General features: G+C 37.4%; 1 protein-coding gene across 2 annotated transcripts in view; it reads left to right on the top strand.

Annotated features, from left to right (window-relative positions):
- Positions 1-1,960: 1,960 nt before the first annotated feature.
- The window catches only part of FILIP1 (filamin A interacting protein 1), a 189,001-nt gene continuing 172,344 nt past the window's right edge, over positions 1,961-18,617 (top strand). The window contains exon 1 of one of the 2 annotated variants that reach the window (XM_043591842.1): positions 1,961-2,375. The gene's annotated coding sequence lies outside the window, so the exon portion shown is untranslated. The remainder of the gene's footprint in view (positions 2,376-18,617) is intronic. The other variant, XM_043591843.1, reaches the window with a different exon arrangement.

Genomic DNA, 18,617 nt, shown 5'->3' with positions numbered 1-18,617 from the left:
GACTGAGCCACCCAGGTGCCCCTAATGTGGACTTTTAGTAAGAGTGAAATGATACATTCCTGGAGTCCTCTGCAGTGAAATGGTTCTCAACCTGGTGGGCTATGTTGTGTGCGGTATGTACATTTTTGAAACAATAATCTCTCCACACCCCTTTGTAATTTTTAAAAGTTCTCGTGGTGATTCTGAACCATGTTCTAGCCCAGTCACACACTTCTACCTCCTATCAGAATCCACTTTTTAGGAACTGTGAATAGATTGTTTCTAAGAGATCCATTAGTGTTCTAGAAGAGTCAATTAATTTCACATAAGAACACTTCCATCTTAATAGAAGCCTTTTTAAAAAATCAAGCTTGAAAAAAAAAAAATTAAAAAAAAAAAAAAAAACAGGTCACGATCTCACGGTCTGTGAGTTCGAGCCCCGCGTCAGGCTCTGGGCTGATGGCTCAGAGCCTGGAGCCTGCTTCTGATTCTGTGTCTCCCTCTCTCTCAGCCCCTCCCCTGTTCATGCTCTGTCTCTCTCTGTCCCAAAAATAAATAAACGTTAAAAAAAAATTTAAAAAAAAATCAAGCTTGGCCTAGACCCAGAAAGACTAAGAATCCAAACAAATGCAATTTTATATGTGAATAGTAGTAAGTAAATTAAGAGTAAAGGATGAATACTGTTAGTGTGGTGGCTGGGATGGGAAGAAGGAAGATGTTTTCTAATGGGTTGAGGTATGGGGGGGTCAGTGAATCTTGGAGGTGAGGGTAATTGTTTTAAAAAGAAGGACACACACACACACACACACACACACACACACACACAAACCCCTCTTGTGAAAAGTGGTAGCCTTTCCCAGAGAGACGTTAAGAGTTATCAAGCATATTGAGCACTTCTCACAAATTTACAATGCTCAAAATAGTAAATCCATGCCTTTACATGTCTCCTTGGTCTAGTTTCAGTTTGCATGTCAAAAAAAGAGTATCATTAGACTGATAAACTGATATCAGGAAAGGGACCAACCTTTATAATGGTGTTAGTGAGGTTTTTGTCAGGGCAGTATTCTAGTGTGTTAACAAATAATGGTGTGTGTGTGTGTGTGTGTCCCTTCCTACTTTACCTGTGCTAAAGGGATCTCTCTCAGTGCCTCTTACATATGTAATAAATAGTCCCCAAAACTAGTTTAGCACACTTTTTTTTCAAATAAGTCTAAATCTTGGCAGACTAATACTATTTTCGGATATAAGAATAAAATATCTTCAGACATTCTTCATGTGAGAGTGCAGAGTAGAAGGACCCTTCTCTGGTTTTGGAGACTGCAGGGTTAATGATGAGGCAAGTCTGTCAACAGCTAGAGGTGTTTCAAGCCCTGGTTTTCCTGGAGGGTTCTCCATTTCTTACTTTGAATGAATGACCTGAGTGAGAATGCTAAGATTTTCCTTCTTAACCTTACTCCTTTCAAAAACATAGTATTACAGACATTCCTTTATGTTAACCTTATTTTAATAACATTCAGGTATTTAAACTGATCAAGTCTGATATGACAGGGTAGGTCATCTAGCTATGAAAGTAAAACACCAGTGTAAAACACTGTCTGGAACGATCACTTTCTGTGAAATTTCCCAACAGTTGTGATACATTTTAAAAAGGCTTTTTAAATTTAAGAACATTTATCTGAGAATGCCTAATTGAGAAAAGTACTGCACATTGGTAAATTGCTCTGCTCAAGACAACTGCTGCTATTTCTTCATCATATTTAAAGTCTCAAATCACAATTTGTATTTAAGAGCTTCAAATAATAATTACCTCTGTGTAATGAGCAGAAGTCCTTAAAAGGGTCTGCCGGTTTCCCTGAAATCTTTTACAGGGTGAGCAGAGCTATATCCACTGATAACCCAGCTGCCGAGGAACTGAGTAAAGCCGGCTCCAAACTTCTCAGCTGTTGACAGGCTTGACTTGCTGAGAACACTGGTTAAATATAGCACGCGCGAGCTCAGCTCCTCAACAAAGTCATTGCTCCGACAGTGTTGTGAAGGGAGCAGAAGACGAGAAATCTAATCTCAGAACCCAACAACACCTAGCAACAGTTGAAAAAACTTTTAAACAAAAGTCTGGGTGGGAGATATACAACAGCCTCCAATTTCTGCTGATCGGGATTTCAGGGAGAAGAAGCTGCTTTCTTTCCCCTTCTCTCTACTCAGTTTCCTGCATGACTTCAGCTATTGGCCAGCCCTAGGAAAGAAAGTGGGAAAAGCTTTTTCCTCTGTATTCTTTTGGGTTGGATAGTTTTCCAGGACTCCAGTCTCTCTTGGGCTGTGGGACAAGCCACTGGGTTCTTCAAAGGATAAACTACCTCCATAAAGGACATACTCTTGGTTAAACAAGCTGCCGTCAGGTAAGACCAAAATAAATAGCTATTTACTGTCTTAAGAAATATCTGCTTCTACAAGAAGTGTTTTCTCTCAGATTCTGTGTTGTCAGTTTCCTTTGATTCTTACTGTTTCCACTGTGTGATAACACATTTAAGGAATTATAATTATTGTGAATTATTTTTAAAGAATCAGTACTGTCATCTCTCTCAGAATTATGCCAATTCCTTTTTAAACACAAAGATTGTTATAATGTTTTAATAGCCATCACAATATTTCTGCCAAGTTATCATTCTTTGGCAGGTAGCAGAAATATGGCAAAGGACAAGTTCACAGCTCCTTTCACAGTTAAGACGGCTAAACAGTGGAAGAGATCTTTTCCCTAGGAGCAAAATAACGTTGATTTACTGAAACTAGCTGAGCCGCTTGTGTGGTAAATGAGAGGAGAGTCCTGTATGGTGTTTGTATTGCTATACTTAAGACGCCCTGCTATCTGCTTTTCCCTTTGCTTGATTCTCTGATTACACTGGTACACCTTGTGCTGGTTCTGACCTGGTTACGTTACAGTCACCCCAAATGCTTCTGACTAGGCACAAAATATGGCTGCTGTAAAATCACTACTTTTGCAGTTGTTGAATATAAACCATTCAGGAGAATGTTTTTGTGTGTGTGTGTGTGTGTGTGTGTGTGTGTGTGTGTGATTTGGAAAATGATAAACTGAGTAATTGCTTGTGTATAGATAAAACAGATTCTGGTTTCTAAAATGGAAATTGAATTTATTAGAAAAAAACTCTTTCTAAAGTTGTATATGTGTGTATATGAGTGTATTTACTATCATGTGAAGGAAATCCTCCTTTTATCTGTTGGTATATTGTCTCCCCCTCCATGAGTTGCCATGCGATTTTATCAGAAATGCTTAGAGTGATCAATTTCACATTGATTCTGACAAAAGTTGTGGCTGAATGTTGGGATATGGTTATTGAGACGTGGTGTCTATAACTGGGCTAGATTTACATAAGAAATTTTGTTCCTTTAAGTGAACATGATAATTTGGATGAATGTTCTAAATCTAAGGATAATATAAAACATACAGATGCACATTTTGAAAGGGAATTATTTGAGTCTATATTGTTAACTTAAACAAAGAATTTACCCAAGACCAGTTTTGAACAGGTTGTCTATTGACATTAAGAATGTATCAACCTTTCAGCAAGTGTTCCTATGTTAAGAAAAATTCATTAAAGCTCATATATCGAATATGCAGGTAAATGAAATAGTATATACATTTCAGTATGCCCAATGCTTCATAATTCTGATTGCATGATTAGTTTATGAAGTAAATGAAGCTAGTCATATATAATGAATGTATACAAGTAATAGTGCAAAATGCATTCTGGTAACCTTGGTATCAGAGAATGAAGCTCCTGGTGCTTTAGTGGAGATGAAGTATCTTCGTCTTGAAAAAATTTTGAAAAGTCAGAACAAAATGCTTTACATTTTTCTTGTTTTTATCTTGGGAAGGGTCACATTGTTGGATTACAAATGTATGTGTAAAGCCAAACTCTGCCATTAGTTCTAGGCATGTAATTTCTTTTGGAGTTAATGGAACACTGTGCAGATAACTGAGTACAGCATTTGGCCTTGAGTGAAATCTATTCTTCAAAATGAATCAATTTCTGAGAATCATTGTCTTCATGGCTGTAAATTTACTCATGAGAATAAAAAATAGCTGAAGTTAGACCATGTGCTTCCCTCCAGTATATGAACAATGAAACCCTCCATGAACCGTGCGGATTCTGTTCTCCTGTTCACTCAAATTCACGTTTCTATGTTATTTCGCAAACTACCCTTTCCCCTTTACCATAAGGGTTGTTAGATTCCATTGTTGTATCGCCTACCACACTAAGACCTCTTCCCTTTACTCTAAGTCTGGATTGTAACAATGCTGGCCCCCCTACCACCCCTCCTTGCCATCCAAACCATTTTGCCAATGACCACAGGGTTAATTTTCCTAAAACATTGCTCTACTTGTTTCTCTATTCTTCAGTTATCTTCTGGGACTCCTGGTTGCTGCCAAACACCTAGGCTGGGTATTTTGAAAACCTTCCATCATCTGGCATGTACTTAACTTTTCCAGTTTCACCTCCCATTACTCAACAAGTGTCCTTCTGCTTCAGATATTTCAGATTTGGAGCCATTCTCCAAACACATACACAGTGTGCATTTCAGTGCTACACCCCTGCCTGTTTCATTCCCCCTGCTTGGAATACCTTTCCTGCCTTTTCCTGTAGATACCTTGTCCACTCTTTAAAGCCCAGATCAGTGTCTTCTACTTTCACAATGAATCTCTGACCATGCCTTTTAGAAGTGATTCCTTTTTAGTTTAGACAGTTTGGTGCTCTGTTAGAATTAAGGAACGTTGGGACACAGTTTGTGTATGTAAATTCAGAACAATTTGATGAAGCAATTGGGTGCAAAGCGTTGTCCTAAGCATCGCTTGGTTATGGAGCTTTTTATCCCCATGCACACTGTGGATGTTCTATCAACTTTTTTGGCTCTAGATTTCTGATGATGAGTACATGACAAAGTATAAATAGGTATAAAATCAAGAAAAGCCACTTACAGTGCAGTTAATAACTTTTTATCTCAAAAATTTCTCAAGGCAAGTCTTCATAGTTTTATTATGCACAGAGAAGTTACAAGTAATTCTAACTATGCTCATGTACCTGATTGTGGAGATGATGTACCTCTTGAGAATAAAATAGAAAGAACTATATATAAAGACTGTGTATATATATATGCTTGTCCTATGTATGCATCTACCCACCTAAATGCTATAACTCATAACTTTTATCATCTTTTGGTACCAGATTCAATTTATAACCACCTTTGGTACTGCTCATTTAAGTCATGGTATTTTGTGGATCGTCATGGATAACAATCTGGCTTGGAACATTAAAATATTTAAATATCATGTTGTGATCCCTTTTTCCTTTTTTCCCTAGATATTTAAAAATAGAGACATTTTTCAGATTTATTTTTAATCACTCATGAAGACCATAAGTAAGGCACTGTATGAGATAAAACATGAATTATGATTTTGAAGCAATTTTTTCTGTGTCCACCAAAAGAAAGGCATTCTCTTTATACTTTCAGATAGCAAAGGAAGTTAAATTTACTCTTCTACATGTGTTTAGCAAGAATCATTATAGGATTTTACCAATGAAATTTGTGAAATATTTAATATATTCATTTAGCAATGGTTTTCCTATGGTTATATTTTAAATTTATTTTGTTAGAAGTGAAACTTGGTGGCAAAATACACATTCTAAACTAATGCTGATGATGTGTTTCTTTTTTGGAAGATGAACATGTCTTTGTAAAACAGGCGCCTTAAGAAATAGGGTTTTACAGAGCTTGCTTAATCCATATTTTTACTTATTTGTCTCATGTAATTTCTCTATACATGAGGATTTTAGAAAAGCAGCAGCTTGAGAAGTGAGGGGAAAGCTTAGGTTGAGATCTGTTTTAGCAGAAAGATTTCAGAGAGAACACTGGTAACGCCTTGTTAGAAATATGACATGTAAAAGACTGCAACATAAATTTGTTTATACATTAATTATTTTATTTTATTTATTTTATTTTATTTTATTTTATTTTATTTTATTTATTTAAAAAAAATTAAAAAATATTTATTTATTTTTGAGAGAGACAGAGACAGAGCTTGAGAGGGGGAGGGGCAGAGAGAGAGGGAGACATAGAATCCAAAGCATGCTCCAGGCTCTGAGCTGTCAGCACAGAGCCCGATGCGGGGCTCAAACCCATGGACAGTGAGATCATGACCTGAACCGAAGTCGGATGCCCAACCAACTGAGCCACCCAGGCACACCTAATTATTTTAAATATATATAGCAATCGAAAGATAAGCTAATAAAATAAATTTTGTTTCCTTAAATGTGAATTGAAAATACAGCAAGGATATTGGTATGAAGGAGGAGGTAAGGAAGGCTAGTAGCACAGACAAGTCAAATGGCCTGGATTCAGATCTTCACTCACTACAACCCTGGGCAATTATTCTCTGTGCCTCAGTTTCCTCATCTGTAAAACGAGGATAACAATACTATCTTCCTCATAGAGTTGTTTTGAAGATTAAATGAGTTAATAAAAGTTAGTTGCCTGGTAGACTTCTCAATGAATTTAAGCTATTATTGCTTTATTATCACATCTTAAATGTAGTTATCTGTTTATTTTAATCTTTGTTGCATACAAAATTCTTAGATATAGATATTCTGTGAACTCAAGTTCATAGGTCATAGGAAAGGCAGAAGAATGTATTGTTTAAATTTGGAATCTTGTTTGGGACATACTTTGCTGCTGGGTACTCTAAGCAGACATAGTTTGAACGCCGGCCAATAATTTAGTATGGAATTTATGTTTCAAACCCTCTCTTATCTCAGCAGTCTGCTGTCTTATAGAATCATTACTAAAAAGGCTAAAAAATCACCCACAGCATAGACTCTTCTACAGTTTCTAAATTTGCACTTGGAGATAAAGTATGTTTATACATAGTGCTTGGGTGCCTCTTTTATAGCCTACAACACTGGGTAATGTATGGCAATGAAGACTTCCTCCTCCATAGAAAATATACTATTAAATTTATCACTCTTTATTTCTTCACTTAGATGTTTTGTTTTGTTTTACTAACTTAGTAACAGATAAAAATGAAAAGACCAAAAAAGGTCATCTCATGCTAGCTTTAACCTTACCAAATGGAAATGAATTCTTGCTATTCATTGTCCTTAATCCTATTCATTCTTAAACATGACAAGAAAGTATATTCCAAGGCAAACAAAAAAAACCCCTTATATCATAAAGATGTGTGTGTATATTATAAGGTACTTATATTCTGTATATTTAATTTAGCAAAAATATTTGAAACACTCTTATAAGCAGGGAAGTTTCTTAGTAGCTTTAGCTCCAACAAACCTTATGCCAGGTAGTTATGGTTTCAACCCAACCATTTGCTTTATTTTTCCCAATTGAAAGGATAAGTTTCTAAAACATAAGGCAAACTGAGTTTTAGAATTGTCAATCTCTAATGAAAACCTTGCTATAGAAATAAAGTAGGAAGAAAAGAAAAGAAATAGGAACTTTTCCTGAATACATTATTAAGACTTGAGGGCAAAAATATAGGAACCTCAGGAAAATACATTGAATTATGTTCTTCTTTTCCCTTAAATGGTCAGTCTACTCTTTGGCTAATCAGTGAAGGGGAAAGAGTACTACTACTTTCCCTGTGGCAATAGCTGACGCAGTTTGATTTCAAAGGCAAGGCAGGAATTATAGAAGAACTTGGAATAAGGAAAGTCAAACGTGAATTGAGCAGTTAGCGCTAGCTGGCCGCTAACCAGCTGATTGCAGAACTTGAGAAACTCCCAACAGAAATGAAGTAACAGGACGTTAACCAGCACCCCAGTCCCTGAGAGCTTTGTTTAAGCCACAGCAACACTGAAAAGTCAAAAGAAGGTTGGTGTTACTTTTCCTTTTTGGGAAATGGTGTCAATGTGCATGATATTGGGTGATTTATGTGTTTCTGAGGTCTGTGAAAGACAGACTAAAAAACTGTAAAGCGAATGCATAATTGATCTCAAGTGATCTGACTGTAATTGAGCCCTTAGGGTTAAGGGATATTTCTGTTTTTGCTTTCTTGCTTAAATTCTGCCACCTACTTCCTTTACTCAAATATAGATGAACATGATTGTTACCCGACTGGCCAAAGACCTTATATGTCTACATTTGAAAAAAGTCTTTTTTTTTTTTTTTGCAACAACTAATTGTAACTACCATCTTCCCAAGTTACTTTGAAGAGATGAATTATCTGCTGCTTATCTTTGTAAGGAAAAGGTGTAAGAAATCCATGAACTGAACACATCAGACTTGGCCAAATTCATTCTTTAAAAAATGATTTGCTGAAGATTTAATGCTGAAAGGCAATTTGATTAAAAACAGTAGACTGTTGACATCACCAAGACAATCAAGTTACTGCCAACTTGCCTTGTTTGTCTAAAAGATCTTTATAAAAAATAAGGTTTTTAGGAACACCCACACATACACACACAGAAATACATTCATAGGTGATATGGTAATAGGGATAAAAGGATTTTATTTTTTTTTATATCCCTTTAATATACTTATGTCTTAACTAATTCACTTTAGGGCCTGCTTCTTTGAGGTACCACAGCACAACAGGAAAGGAAGAGGCATTGCTGAGTTCATAATGCTATTTGAGTGTGGCAGCCTAAGTACATGAGGAAATGACGCCCTGGGCCTGTATTTGGAGCCTCACAGTTACTGTGACGACAACACACACACTACTGGAAAACAAAGATGGTCTGCTTGCCAGGTTGAGCCAGGAAGAGTTTGCCAGCTCAGATTTTTCCTAATTATTCTGTAAATCTTGAAATGTGACACTGGAGATATGTAAGCCTCTTTGTATTTCAAGAACTGTTTAGTAAGTGATACATACTTGAGCAGCATGGTGTTTGGATGAGGGAGGGGTCTTACACATAAGCTTAACTTTCACATGTTGTCTTGATAGACACCATCTTCTGGTTTGGACATCACCAAACCAACTGCTTTAATCGCAGGCTGTTGTTTGCTATGGTGCATAAGGAAGCCAACTGCATTGGTAGAATTCACTCCTTAGGGGCTTCTCAACTTTGGGTTACATATTTCCACCTTCTGTATGCTGTTCATTTCAGAGATCATTGACCAACATACCAGGTGTTCCTACCAATGATTGGGCATCTGAATCCCAATTCTTATATAATGATATAATCCATTATATAATAATAATAACTGTGTAAAATTCACCTCATCTATATAATGTATATCATATAGCTATACATAATTATTTACTATATACAGATGATGACAATATTGGGTAGCATGTACTGGAGATTATTGTGCCAAGCACTTCACATGGATGATTTTATTGACTTCTCATAACAACATTGTGCGACATTAGTTTTATCTCTGTTTTATGGATTGGAAAAATGAGGCTGGTAGATGGTAACAAACATGCCCACTGGTAAGGTGAACATTCAAACCTAGGCAACTTGACTTTAGCTAGCCATAATTTCAACCAGTTTCTTGTAATGTAGGCACTAGTTCAAGGAAGACCTCCACCTAGGTGACTGTGAGATGTTTTAGTGAAAATTGTAGAATATAACACTGCAGGGAGTCAGGTGCTTCTGCAGTCTGAAAAGACTCACCAAGAGCAAAGAACAAAGAGATTCAGGGCCAACTGGCGACTCTTCTCCCAGATCCAGAAGTAGAAACAGAAGGGCTTCAGTGGCCCCTGGAGTTGGGCAACCCAGGAAAAGCCAGGCCTGGGTACTGGAATGCATAAGTTATTCTTCCACAGTTATTGATAGGGCAGTGTGATTCCCTGGGAGAGGGTGGCATGGAGCATTTGCTTTTATGAGTTATTAAGGCTGCTATTGTAGCCAAATCTATTGATACTATTGGGGTTTTGGTCTCCTTCTTGCCTCTGTTGACAACTCAGAACTCCACTTCTTTTTTAAAAAAAATTTTTTTTAACGTTTATTTATTATTGAAAGACAGAGACAGAGCATGAACAGGGAAGGGGCAGAGAGAGAGGGAGACACAGAATCTGAAGCAGGCACCATCTGAGCCATCAGCACAGAGCCCGACGCAGGGCTGGACCTCACAAACCACGAGATCATGACCTGAGCTGAAGTTGGACGCTCGACCAACTGAGCCACCCAGGCGCCCCTCAGAACTCCATTTCTGTAGTAACATTTGAAATGCTCTGCAGATCTCTGCCTTGGTCATAAACATTCAGTTTGTTAAGTGTGTTCAAGAGAGAGTCCTACAAAATACTTATTCCAGGTGTTGGTGTTCCTTGAAGAAGTCTTTGGTGGTGTGTGTATATTGGTTGGAGGAGGCAAGGAAGGAGAGGATAGAACGTTTTGTTCTATATAAGAGCCTTCATAGGCTCCCCAAGACTCTGTTTAGGGAGTGAGTTGTCAATCTGGCATCATGTTGTTCCCTCAGAAAAAACCAGAGAGGTTGCAATAGTTTAAGGAAAATTATCCGATGCTTCAGCCAGTGGTTTGCTCCTGTGGAACAATAGTGTGAACTATTTTATTGGATATTTGATTTAATTCTCTTATCTTTATTAACCAAGAGTTAACCACTAATGATGCTAAGTGTCTGATCACTTGGATATAATTAAAATTTTTGAGTATCTATTTACACGCACGGCATGGATTATCTGAAGTAAAAGGAGATAAATTCTAATAAAATTTTGATGGAACAGATAATGCTTTGCTTTTTCTTATGCCAGTGTCCATAAATACTCTATGTACCTAATATCCCAGGTGATGAGAGTGAATATTCCGGTAACGTAAATGTTTCATGTGAAGTGAGCACATAACAGAATGAATCTTTACCCTCTGAGAAATTTTATTCTATGAATTGTAAACAGTATCTTGTCAGAAATATATTAGCACACCTTGACCCCCCGCCTCCTGCAACATATAGATAAACATTCATTACTGGTCAATACACAGGACTTATACTACTGCTTACCTGAAGGGCTAAACGCTCTTTGCAAATACACTCTTTGCACAGGTTTATTTAATCCAAAATAAAAGTACTGACCTATTTCATCAAGGTCCTCTGTTTCATTCACATGATCTCTCCTGATTTCCTTACAACAAGTAAACTCAGAACTTCCCTTTTGTCATCTCTTGTCTTTATGTAAAAAGGTGTAACAGTATCAAAGGAAGAAGAGAATTAGTGCTATATCCATTAGAGACAAAGAGCTTGACTGTTGGCTTCTGGAAGTTATTTTTTTCTTTTTTTTCATTCAGTTATTCTAAATTTCTCTTGGCAACAAAACTGAGATAGCCTCTTAAGTGGAAGATATTAACAATTTATCATATTAATGCAAGAGCTATCTAAAACATTCTGTAAGAGCTTCTAGTTCTCTGGGTACTTTTGTACCTGGTCTGATTTCAAGCAGGAATGGGGGCTCTGAGTCTCACACTGTTGATGATTATATAGCTTTGGTCTTGAAGCCAACCTTACCCAGTAGGAAACTGAACTCTGAGTTCACTTGGAATGGTCAGAACATCTAGTCTTGTGGTTTTCAGTACTCTTTTGCATCAGGCTCACCAGGGATGCTCTAAAAATTCAAATGTCTGGGGATATGCTCCAGAGGTTGTGATTCAAGCTCCTGAGTAGGTGCTCAAGTACTGATCTATTTTGGAAGCTTTTATGTGATTGTAATGTACACCTGGGGTTGAGAACCAGTTATCTAGTTACAACCTCATCATTTAAAAGAAGATAGTACTGAGGTGAAGGAAGAGAAGTCACTTGGCAGAAGTTACAAATTCCTCTGAGTACCAGTCTACTACCCTTTTTATCACATGATCATTATAAATAATGACGTAAGTAATATTTTAATTTTTTTATGTCTATGTATTTTTGAGACAGAGACAGAGCATGATCTGGGAAGGGGCAGAGACACAGGGAGACGCAGAATCCGAAGCAGGCTCCAGGCTCCAAGCCGTCAGTGCAGAGCCTGATGTGGGGCTCCAACACATGAACCATGAGATCATGACCTGAGCCAAAGTCAGATGCTTAACTGATCAAGCCACCCAGGTGCTCCTAAAATAGCTAATATTTAATGAGTGCTTTCTATGTATTAAGCACTAACACCTCCACCGGGCAGATACTCATATACTCTACATTTTACAGGTAAAAAAGGCTGAAGGAATTGTCCAAAGTCCCCTAACAAGCAAGTGGCAGATCTGGGATTTGAGTCAAGCAATTGGACTCCTCAGTTTGTACTCTTTTATTTTCTAGTTTTTAAAATTTACATCCAAATTAGTTAGCATATATCAGTTTGTACTCTTAAGCTCTTCATTGCTTTGCTGTTCTGGAGCTAACTCTGAGACTGTAAGGTGTTCAATGGTAGCTGCTTCGCTGTTTCAGCATCAGCGATCTTGTGGCAGCTGACCTTGGTGCTGTGATAACTAACTGGACTTTCTGCTTGACTAAAGATTGGTTCCTTGCTTTCTCTATTTGCCCAATAAGTGGGCCAATTGGAGACAACCCATTCTCTTAGAGACTGTTCCAGGGTGCTCCCTTTCCCCAGTGACTTTGTTTCTGTAACTGTATTTTCTTGCCCTTGTTCACTGATACAATATCTTCTGCCTTACTTTTGGGCACATATTCTTTTTATCGTTCCATGGAAATTCTAATCACAGACTCTAGTCTCCTGTTCAGACCCTTGACTTTTCCCCTAGTCCTGTGGCTTTGGCTGGTTTCACTATTTTCCCTGGGATTCCCCTATCGGGATGTACATACCATCCGTTAACTTCTCATGATAGCAGCAACAACAGGAAGGGATTAATTACTTGACTTCTTCTATGGCAGCAGGTGCATTGGAAACAAGCTGGTCTGTCCCATGGAACTGACTGGTCCCACAGCCAGTGGGTTAAATACCCTGAAGACCTTTGAAGTCTACATTTTTAGGCAGCATGTATAGAATTAATTTTCTGATTGATTCTGTAAGTTTGAAGTTCTAAAGAGCAGGATTTTTTACATGTAGGGGAAAATCTATAAGCATTGTCTGGTTAAATGAACCTTACCAAGATGAAAGTCATCAATGGCAAATCCTGTAACACAGATTATTCTAAGCAATAGAATCTAAACAAAAAGTCAGAGATTATAATTATTCTGATTAGTATTTACTTGTAAATTTTAAAAATAAACATGATAAATAGATTGAGATATGATTTGGCATGATCTTTAGAATCACATTGCACAAAATAAATGCTCAATAAGCATTTGTTAAATTGAATCCATTAAATATCATGAAACTGAGAAAGCAAGCATTACTGACAAGTTTCCATTGATTGGATTTAACATGATTGTTTTTTATAAACATAGGAATAACAATCAGTGACCATGGGTGATTATCTCTCTGCTTCTCAGTATTCTCTTAACCTTATTGGTCACATGTTGCTTTTATTACAATACAAATTAAAAATCAACAAACACTTAAAATGTCCATTAGAGTATCAGAGAATAACCAACTCATAACTAACTGAGTGGAAGCTGTACTCTAGCTATGATTAGTAGGATATAGATGTATTTCCAATAAGAGACTAAAACTCTTACTTTAAATATAATGGTATAATGGGGCAGCTGGCTGGCTCAGTTGGTAGAGCATGTGACTCTTGATCTCAAGGCTGTAAGTTTGAGCCCCACATTGGCATAGATATTTACTTAAAAAAATAAATATAGTGGTATAAGACAACTATTGACACAGACTAATTGCAAATATTCGCCACTTATCTTTTCACTCATGCACTGAAAAACTCATGAAAAAAACATAACCAGGCTCTTATTGTGGTTTATTAGCTGGAAATGTTCTCATCCTCGGAAATCTATTTTGGAGTTAGGATTGCTCCACTCCCCTACAAGTGGTAAAGCAACAGCTGCCATTTAATTAATGTGTCTGCTGACAGCTCCAGCTGATGAATACCATTGAAGTTCCCTATCAGCATCAATACTACCCACACATTACTCCAAAAGGAAATATTGATCATAGTTGCTTGATTTTGTCTTAATTTCACCATAGGTTTCTTCCCTGCATCACTTCCCCCAAATTCCAATGATGCTGTTATTTACATCACCATTCACATCTTCCAGGGAATAAAGTCCCAGTGGAACACATGTGTTCCTGGTGATGTATTGCGATGGAATCTCACCAAAATGAACACGTGAAATGCTGAGCTCAAACAGAGGAGAGGACAAGGGAGAAAACCAGATGAAAGTGACTTGTGGTTTCTCGGAAAGTGAAGAATTTTGTCCTTTTGAGAGAGAGAGAGAGATTGGAGGGAAAAAACAGAGCTTTTCTTTTTCCACATAGTATGAATGCATAGTTAAAATCCTATGACTTGATTTATGTCTGGCTTACTTTAATATCTGTTCCCAGACACTTTCATAGGAGTTGGACTTCCACAGTACTGACACTAGTTTTGTGTGAGAATTGAAGAGGATTTGGGCTGTGTGAAAGCAACTAATTATAGAGTGAAATTCACTCAGTCTGCTCATGTTGAAAAATATGTTTTGGGCTCAAGCAGGCAAGGCCCATGTATATAGCTGGAAGAAGGGCTGGAGTGGTCCTGAACTGGGAACAGGTGGAGCACAGGATCCAAATGGCATGGGATTAGGTGATGAAGGGTAATCCAAGTTGGCAGTGGGCACCAGAAGGTCTAACATAAAGTTATGGAGTGTCCTGGCTTGCAGGTAGAGCATGGCTGTGTCTGATACAGGTAGAGAGTCAGCATTCAGGTAAGCATGTGAGCAGGACCAGGGAGGAGAGCAGGGGGGTGAGATTTAGGGACAGGATAGTTCTGGTGGTGGAGTAGTCTTAGAGATTCTGACTGAGATGCCAAAATTGTAATGAAATGTCAGAATAACTAAGATGATGCTAAATCTGAGAGTACTGGGCTAGGACATTCTGTGTCCTCTTTCACATTTAATATGTAGCAATCACCCATTCACAAATATTTTAGATTCATAAGTGTCAGGCATTGAGCTAGAGATTGGAATACAACAGTGAATATTGTATTATTTCTACTCTTTAACAGGTGCTGAAGGTAAAAACAATGGCAATTTTGATGCCATGTGACCAGTGAGTAAATGGTATTGTGAGAGCACCCATCTGGTTTTGGGTAGTCAGTGATTGGTTTAGCAATCATAGGTGGGATGAAGTGACTCTTGCTGTGGGGAAGACGAACTTTTGAGGCTGAAAAGGAAATAGGGCCTGACACACAAGGTCTCAGGGAATGCAGCAGAAATGAATGTGATTAAAATTTTGAATATCTGATTTGTTGCAACAAGTCCACACAGCTTTACAAATGGTGGAGAATTTGTAAATTACATTCTTTCCACTTATATGATAATTTTAATGTTTTTTGAGAATAATGTGATGAAGAGGATGCACCCTCTCTCTATATTTTCATTATACTTAAATCTATGGTGGCCATAACAAGCCAGCCAAATATGCATCTTGTGGGCTAGAAAATTCTTGACTCTCCCCACCATCCACACTCTTTCACAACAGTGACTGCTCTTAATGTATCTAAAAGGGGTGATGACCACTTCCTATTAAATTATTTGCTTTAGGGCTTTCACAAGCTTGTGTACTTTGAAAAATTGTTACATATATTCAAACTTCACTTCAAGGGCTTAACTGCTGCTGGAGCAAGAAATCTGTGTGAATAGCCAGGAAATTTTTGAAGTGCAAGTTGGGAGGATTGCCTCACCACATATTAAAATAAATTTTGAAACCACACTCATTAAAACACTTTGGTAGTGGTGTCAGAATCAGTTCATATCCGATGAGGATATCAAGGGAAAATAATAGAAAGTCTAGAAAAACAGACACCTCCATATAAGAAGTTTGTGCTGGGAAGGAGAGACATTTCAAATTAGAAAAGAAAATACAGATTTTTCAATCAATGCATGTTGAAATAATTGAAAAAAAAAAAAAGAAATTAATTCTCTACATTATACCTTATACCAAAATATATAGTAGATGTACCAAAAATGTAAGTGGAAAAAATGAACCTGAAATACTTGAGGATAGATAGATAGATAGATAAATAGATAGATTGATAGAATGGGGAAGATCTTCCTAAACAAGACAGAAAATCAGTAAAACAAGACTAAAATATTTGACTCCATAAAAACTGAAAATTTTACACAGGAAAAAACCTATCTCATGAATCCAGTTACAATACAAGCAGCAAGCCAGACAAAAATATTTTTGACCCAAATAGTCAAGGGAAAATATTCTTAATATAAACAGCTCTCTTAAATGAATAAAACAAAAGAGATACAAAAGAAACATGGGCAAATAACATAGGTAAATAATTTATAATAAATGTGTGGAAAACTAACCTCACTGATAATTAAAAACTCAAAGGAAGGTAGTATTATTTCAACCGACACATTGACAAAGACTGTAAAGAATACAATGCCTTGTATAGTGAGGATGTGAGGAAATGGACACTGTACACTGCTGGTGGGAAAGTCAACTAAGGAAAGCTTCCTGAAAAGCAATTAGACAATATGTGGTAAAAATCCTTATAATTAGAAGAAAAATAAGGTCACTTCCATTTTGAAAAATAGAAGAGTTAAAACACATGTGATGCTTTTGAGAATGCATTGTTTCTTTTCCTCCTATTGTTCCCAAATATTGTCTATTGACTTCTAAAAGTTTGGCAGACCTAGATGCCCTTATTAAAAAAAAAAAAAGTCCACATACTTCTTCCTTAGTAGTTTGATAAGATTTTCTAGGAGAGACCCTGCTTCATCAGAGTTGTTGAAATAAGCCTGCCCAGTCCATTTTGCCTATCATCGAAGTGCCAAGTACATCTTAATGGCAATGTACTTCCTGAGTAATGATATTACCAAAACCTAACCTGATAACCAAAATGGACACACTTCCATTGACTGGATCATGAGGGTGAGGGATCAAGGAGCAGACAGATGAAGTGCTGCAAGGCAGTAAGCTTTATGAGAGATGGGGAAGCTGAGACCCAGAAAGTTTGACTTTCTCAAGGTCATATAGCTTATTAACTCAGGTGTATGAATTCACAGATAAGGCACAGTATTGTGCAGCCTATCTTTCTGGAATTTAGAACATGACCTGTGTTGGATTATTTCCCTAGATATCTGTTGTATAAGAGATCAGGATTTCTCTGTCTCATCATGTCCTTGGCACCTCCAGATGTTGGGCTTTTTGGAACATCAGCAACTCTCCTCATCAATTGTGCCTGTCATTCCAGGAGATGGAGGGAGGCTAGTTCCAGAGTGGTGTGTGGTGTGCATGTGTCCTGAGAGGGGTCTTGTGAGGCTGGGACATACTGCAAACGATGCCTAGCTGCTTCCCACTCACTGGTCTGAGAGCAGGGGCATTTTGTGAATGGGTCAGGAGCAGTGATGTGAGTGATATCTCACCCGAGACCTTGTGTGCTAGCATTCTTGTTCTTTCTTCTGGGAAGCCCTTTTTTTGGAAGAAGCCACTCCTGAAAGGTTGCACAGAGGGAAGGTAGGCACTAAACATTCTAAACCAAGCTGATTATCTGGATCATCTCTTGCTGTTTGGTCCTGCAAGATGTGCTGAGATAAGCGGTGGTGCTTATCACTTCGCTTGTCCTTCCAGGTATTCTTCACACACTGGGCTTAAGCAAAAGAGTTCCTTTCTCTCGTACTCACACATGAAGAGGAGTGAGACCAACATTACGGGAATACATTTTATGGTACTTCACTTGGCTCACTTTACTGCTTTTCACAGATATTGTGTTTTTTTATTTTATTTATTTTTTAAATTTATTATTATTATTGTTATTATTATTATTATTTTACAATTTGAAGGTTTGTGGTAACCCTGTGTTAAGCAAGTCTACTGGCACTATTTTTTCCCAACAGCATCTGCTCACTTCATGTACTTGTGTCTCATTTTGGTACTTCTCACAATATTTCAAACTTTTTCATTTTCAGTATGTTTGTTATGGTGATCTGTGATCAGGGATAATGGCTCCCTAAATGCTCAGATGGTGGTTAGCATTTTTTTTTAGCAATAGAATATTTTAAATTAAGATATGCTTTTGGGGGGGTGCCTGGGTGGCTCAGTCAGTTGAGCGTCTGACTCAATTTCAGCTCAGGTCATCGTCCCAAGGTTGTGGGATCGAGCCCCACGTCAGGTTCCATGCTGAGTGTAAAGCCTGCTTAAGATTCTCTCTCCTTCTCTCTCTCTCTTACCTTTTGTCCCTCTCCCCTACTTGCATGCTCTCTCTCTCTTTCTCTCTGAAAAAAAGATATGTATTTTTTAAAGACATAATGCTATTGCACACTTAATAGATTACAGTATAGTGTAAACATAATTATAAAATTATGTTTTAATTTTATAAACCAAAGAATTCATTTGATTCACTTTATTGCATGATATTTACTTTACTGTAGTGGTCTGGAATGGAACTTACATTATCTTCGAGGTATGCCTATATATACAATTCTGTTAATTAGAATTTAAGTTGAATAATAGCAACAACAGTGGTTTATTTCTAACTTCTTTCTGGTGATTGCTAGACCAAGGAATTTAACAATGCATTATTAGGGGTGCTTGGGTGACTGGCTCAGTGGTTAAGCATCTT

Source organism: Prionailurus bengalensis, chromosome B2, assembly GCF_016509475.1.
Source record: "Prionailurus bengalensis isolate Pbe53 chromosome B2, Fcat_Pben_1.1_paternal_pri, whole genome shotgun sequence".
In the NCBI taxonomy this organism is placed as follows: Eukaryota; Metazoa; Chordata; class Mammalia; order Carnivora; family Felidae; genus Prionailurus; species Prionailurus bengalensis.
This window is presented reverse-complemented; position numbering and strand designations above follow the sequence as displayed.